The sequence below is a fragment of the Macaca nemestrina genome, chromosome 12 (genome assembly GCF_043159975.1).
Source record: "Macaca nemestrina isolate mMacNem1 chromosome 12, mMacNem.hap1, whole genome shotgun sequence".
NCBI lineage: Eukaryota > Metazoa > Chordata > Mammalia > Primates > Cercopithecidae > Macaca > Macaca nemestrina.
In genome coordinates, this window is record NC_092136.1 from 645,440 (window position 1) to 651,919 (window position 6,480).

The window sequence follows — 6,480 nt, forward strand, 5'->3', positions numbered from 1 at the left end:
CACAGGACCTGAGGGGGCGCCATTGCCGGAGCCGGAATCCCGCCTGAGGGTCTTCACAGGGTCTGAGGGGGCGCAATGCCGGAGCCGGAATCCCGCCTGAGGGTCTTCACAGGACCTGAGTGGGCGACATTGCCAGAGCCGGAATCCCGCCTGAGGGTCTTCACAGGGTCTGAGGGGGCGCAATGCCGGAGCCGGAATCCCGCCTGAGGGTCTTCACAGGACCTGAGTGGGCGACATTGCCGGAGCCGGAAGCCCGCCTGAGGGTCTTCACAGGACCTGAGTGGGCGACATTGCCGGAGCCGGAATCCCGCCTGAGGGTTTTCACAGGGTCTGAGTGGGCGCCACTGCCGGAGCCGGAATCCCGCCTGAGGGTCTTCACAGGACCAGAGGGGGCACCACTGCCGGAGCCGGAACCGCCTGAGAGTCTTCACAGGGTCTGAGTGGGCGCTACAGCTGGTGCCGGAACCCGCCTGAGAGTCTTCACAGGGTCTGAGGGGGTGCCATTGCCGGAGCCGGAACCCGCCTGAGAGTCTTCAGAGAGTCTGAGAGGGCGCCATTGCCGGAGCCAGAATCCCACCTGAGGGTCTTCACAGGACCTGAGTGGGCGACATTGCCGGAGCCGGAAGCCCGCCTGAGGGTCTTCACAGGACCTGAGGGGGCGCCACTGCCGGAGCCAGAATCCCGCCTGAGGGTCTTCACAGGACCTGAGTGGGCGACATTGCCGGAGCCGGAATCCCGCCTGAGAGTCTTCAGAGAGTCTGAGAGGGCGCCATTGCCGGAGCCAGAATCCCGCCTGAGGGTCTTCACAGGACCTGAGTGGGCGCGACAGCTGGAGCCGCAACCCGCCTGAGGGTCTTCACAGGACCTGAGGGGGCGCGACGGCTAGTGCCGGAACCGCCTGAGGGTCTTCACAGGGTCTGAGGGGGCGCCACTGCCGCAGCCGGAACCGCCTGAGGGTCTTCACAGGGTCTGAGTGGGCGCAACAGCTGGAGCCTGAACCACGCCTGAGGGTCTTCACAGGGTCTGAGTGGGCGACATTGCCGGAGCCAGAAGCCCGCCTGAGAGTCTTCACAGGGTCTGAGTGGGCGCGACAGCTGGTGCCGGAACCCGCCTGAGAGTCTTCAGAGAGTCTGAGGGGGCGCCATTGCCGGAGCCAGAATCCCGCCTGAGGGTCTTCATAGGACCTGAGTGGGCGACATTGCCGGAGCCGGAAGCCCGCCTGAGAGTCTTCACAGGGTCTGAGTGGGCGCGACAGCTGGAGCCGCAACCCGCCTGAGGGTCTTCACAGGACCTGAGAGGGCGCGACGGCTAATGCCGGAATCCCGCCTGAGAGTCTTCACAGGGTCTGAGGGGGCGCCATTGCCGGAGCCGGAATCCCGCCTGAGGGTCTTCACAGGGTCTGAGGGGGCGCGACAGCTGGTGCCAGAACCCGCCTGAGGGTCTTCACAGGACCTGAATGGGCGCCACTGTCGGAGCGGGAACCCGCCTGAGGGTCTTCACAGGGTCTGAGGGGAAAGGAGGGCTAAGGGTGGGCGTGTGGAAGGTTTTGGGGTCTGGCTTAAGGTGAGTCTTTAGCAGGCTTGGTTAGGATTGGGCATGTTTGGGACAGAATTGGTTCAGGATTGATGGATTTATGAAGAGTTTGGAGTGAGTCTGGAGACTGTGAGCCCAGCTGAGGTATCCACTCACAGGTCCTAGGCAACAACTTTCAGAAGTTCCCAAAATAAGCCACTCACAACCTCATCTTCCTGGGTAAGTTTCCTCGTACGTTCCACAGCTCAATGGTCTACTATTGTTTTATGTTTTGTTTTGTTGTATTGTGTGCGTTTTTTTGTTTTTTTTTTTTGAGACAGAGCCTCTCTCTGTCACCCAGGCTGGAGTGCAGTGGCGGGATCTCAGCTCACTGCAAGCTCTGCCTCCCGGGTTCCCGCCATTCTCCTGCCTCAGCCTCCCGAGTAGCTGGGACTGCAGGCACCCGCCACCATGCCCAGCTAATTTTTTTTTTTTTAATTTTTATTTTTAGTAGAGACAGGGTTTCAACGTGTTAGCGAGGATGGTCTCGATCTCCTGACCTCGTGATCCGCTCCCCTCGGCCTCTCAAAGTACTGGGATTACAGGCGTGAGCCACCGCGCCCGGCCTGTTTTGTTTTGTTTTGTTTTGTTTTTGAGACAGCGTTTCGCTCTGCTGCCCAGGCTGGAGTGCAGTGGGGCAATTGGGGTTCACTGCAGCCTCGACCTCCTGGGTTCAAGGGATCCTCCCAGCCTCGCCTCCCAGAGCGCTGGGATTATAGGCACGAGTCACTGCACCCGGCTTCATCTTTTTTTTTTCCCCCAAAATTGGCTGTCAAGAACAAGGATAATTAAAAAAAAAAAAAAGGAAAATTTATCATCTTAACCATTTTCAATTGTACAGTTCAGTGGCATTGAGAAAGTGGAAAAACTCAAACCGTGTTCCCTCTGCTCTCACTGCACAGCAATAATCAGCACAGAGAACTTTTGTTTCTCCCGCACACCGAGCAAGCAGCCAGCTCCGTTTTCCCGCACACCGAGCAGGCAGTCAGCTGTTTCTCCCTCTCACTGAGCAAGCCGTCAGCTTTGCCACAGACACCGGCTGGGTGTTCTCCCTTTCAGTTCGCTTCTGATGCTGTCTACCTGCAGTCAGTTCGCTTCTGAGGCTGGCTGCCTGCAGTTAGCCCCAGATCCACAGGCTGGGGGCTCAGTCACACAAGACTGCCCCACACTTCCCACCAGTTGTGAGTCCAGGTCTCTGGAAGGTGTCACCAAATGGCATTAAATTGGGGTTCCCACCACCGCCCTCTTTGGGTTTGATTAATTTGCTAGAGAGGCTCACAGAACTCAGGGAAACACGTTTACCGATTTATCACAAAGAATATTTAAAAGCATAGAAAGACAGCCAGATGAAGAAACGCACAAGGTGGGGTGTAGAAGCGCTCCTAGAGCAGGAGCTTCCGTCCCCGTGGAGTTGGGGTGCTCCACCCTCCTGGCACGCAGAGGAGTTCCTGTTCACCTTCCTGTTGGCCCCCATGTGTTCAGTTATCCGAACGCTCCCCAAACCCTGTCCTCCTGGGCCTTTTATGGAGACTTCATTGGATAGGCATGATTGACAGCCATGTACAAATGGGACTGGACCAAAAGGGTGTGATCTAAACCCAGCAGGGCCTGTCTGTGCAGATTCTTCCTGGCCTCTCTGTGCAGCATTCCTTCCCCCAGGGTATAGGGCAGGGCCCCTTCTGAAATGGGGGTCTTGTGGCCCACAGACAAGGTAGGTCAGAGAATTTATTTATGGCCAGCTCTAAGACAGAAGGCAAAGGGAGGTTAGAGTCCAGTTTTTAGTTTTTTCTTTGTTTGTTTTTCCTTTTTGAGACAGAGTCTTGCTCTGTTGCCCAGGCTGGAGTGCAGTGACGTGATCTCAGCTCACTGCAACCCGCGCCTCCTGGGTTCAAGCAATTCTCCTGCCTCAGCCTCTCAAGTAGCTGGGATTACAGGCGTGAGCCACTATGCCCTGCTAATTTTTTTGTATTTTTAGTAGAGATGGGGTTTCGCCATGTTGGCCAGGCTGGTCTTTTTTTTTTTTTTTTTTTTGAGACGGAGTCTCGCTCTGTCCCCCAGGTTGGAATGCAGTGGCCGGATCGCAGCTCACTGCAAGCTCCGCCTCCCAGGTTTACGCCATTCTCCTGCCTCAGCCTCCCGAGTAACTGGGACTACAGGCGCCCGCCACCTCAAAAAAAAAAAAAAAAAAAAAAATACCGGCCATGGTGGCTCATGCTTGTAATCCCAGCACTTTGGGAGGCCAAGGCGGACAGATCACCTGAGGTCAGGAGTTCGAGACCAGCCTAACCAACATGGGGAAACCCCGTCTCTACTAAAAATACAAAATTAGCCGGGTATGGTGGCGCATGCCTATAATCCCAGCTGCTACTTGAGAGGCTGAGGCAAGAGAATCGCTTGAACCTGGGAGGCAGAAGTTGCAGTGAGCTGAGATGGCGCCATTGCACTCCAGCCTGGGCAACAGGAGAGAAACTCCGTCTCAAACCAAAAAAAAAAAAAAAAGAATTCAAGGCGAGTCCATAATGTGAAAACAAGTTTATCAGTCCAGGCGCCGTGGCTTACGCCTGTAATCCCAGCACTTTGGGAGGCCAAGGCGGATGGATCTTCTAAGGTCAGGAGTTCGAGACCAGTTTGGCTAACATGGTGAAACCTCATCTCTACTAAAAATACAAAAATCAACCGGGTGTCGTGGTGTGTGCCTGCAGTCCCAGGTACTTGGGAGGCTGAGGCAGGAGAATCACTTGAACCCAGGAGGCAGAGGTTGAGGTGAGCCGAGATCGCACCATTGCACTCCAGCCTGAGCAACAAGAACGAGACTCTATCTCAAAAAACAAGAAAAAAAGAATAAATAGAAAAGGTAATCAGAGAAGTAAAGAAACTAAAAGACGTCTACTCCATAGGCAGAGCAGGGACATGGTGCGTGTGCTGCTCTACTGAGCATACTTAAGGTTCTTTCTTGATTACATGCTAAACCAAGGGGTGGATTATTCATAGTTTTCCAGGAAAGGGGTGGGCAATTCCCAGAACTGAGGGTTCCTCCTCTTTTAGACTATATAGAGTAACTTCCTGACATTGCCATGGCATTTGTAAATTCTCATGGCCCTGGTGGGAGTATCTTTTAACATGCTAATACATTATTATTAGCATATAATGAGCAGTGAGGACGACCAGAGGTCACTTTTTTTTTTCCTTTTTCTTTTTTTCCCCCCGAGGCGGAGTCTTGCTGTGTTGCCCAGGCTGGAGTGCAGTGGTGCAATCTGGGCTCACTGCAAGCTCCACCTCCTGGGTTCACGCCATTCTCCTGCCTCAGCCTCCCGAGTAGCTGGGACTACAGGTGCCTGCCACCTCACCTGGCTAATTTTTTGTATTTTTAGTAGAGGTGGGGTTTTACTGTATTAGCCAGAATGATCTCGATCTCCTGACCTCGTGATCCACCCACCTCGGCCTCCCAAAGAGCTGGGATTACAGATGTGAGCCACCACACCCAGCCGACTAGAGGTCACTTTCATCATCATCTTGGTTTTGGTAGGGTTAGACTTCTTTATCATGACCTGTTTTATCAGCAAAGTCTTTGTGACCTGTATCTTGTGCTGACTTCCTATCTTGTCCAATGACTAAGAATGCCTGACCTCCTGGGAATGCAGCCCAGCATGTCTCAGACTCATTTTACCCTGCCTCTATTCAAGATGGGTTTGCTCTGGTTCAAACACCTCTGACACCTTGGCCTCCAAAGCACTGGGAATCTAGGTGTGAGCTGCCACACTCTGTGTGTATGTGGGCCTTCTTTCACTCACCACATCCCTTGGGAACCATCCCTTTGTATAGTGGGCAGTGTTCCCCTTTGTGGAGAGGCTGAACCCCTTTGTGTGGTGGGCAGTGCTCCACTTTGTGGAGAGGCTGCTCCCCTTTGTATGGTGGGCAGTGCTCCCTTTGTGGAGGGGCTGCAGTTTGGCCCATTCTGCTGATGGCCATTTGGGTTGTTTCCAGTTTGGACCTTTTGCCAATAAAGCCACTATGAAGATCTGTGTGCCAGTCTTCTTGTGGATAACTTTTTATTGAGGAGTGGAACTGCCAGTTCCCATGGTAAGTACATGCTTAAGTTTATGAGAAATCATAGGACCATTTTCCACAGCTCATTTTGTTCCACTTTCTCTTTTCTTCTTCTTTTTTTTTTTTTTTTTTGATGGAGTCTTGCTCTGTTGCCCAGGCTGGAGTGCAGTGGCACAATCTTAGCTCACTGCAACCTCCGCCTCCCAGGTTCAAGTGATCCCCCTGCCTCAGCTCCTCTAGTAGCTGAAATTACAGGCACATGCCACCTTGCCCAGCTTTTTTTTTTTCTTCTTTTGAGACAGAGTCTCGCTCTGTTGCCCAGGCTGGAATGCAGTGGCGCAATCTCAGCTCACTGCAAGTTCTGTCTCCTGAGTTCACGCCATTCTCCTGCCTCAGCCTCGCGAGTAGCGAGTAGCTGGGACTACAGGAGCCTGCCACCACGCCCGGCTAATTTTTTGTATTTTTAGTAGAGAGAGGGTTTCACCGTGTTAGCCAGGATGGTCTCGATCTCCTGACCTGGTGATCCGCCCACCTTGGCCTCCCAAAGTGCTGGGATTACAGGCGCAAGCCACCGTGCCCAGCCTTTGTTCCACTTTCATTCCCTCCAGCAGCACATGGGTGTTACTGCAGCTCCACGTCCTCACCAGCACTTGGTGTTGCCAGTCTTTTGTTCTCACTATGATCCATGTGGACAGATCTCCTGGTGGTTTTCATTTGCATTTCCCTGATACTGTATACCACCAAGCTTGTCCAGCCCTCAGCCTGCAGGCAGCATGTGGCCCAACAAGAATTCTCAACCTTTCTTAAAACATGAGATTTTTTTGCAAATTTTTTTAAGCTCATCAGCTATTATTAGTATAT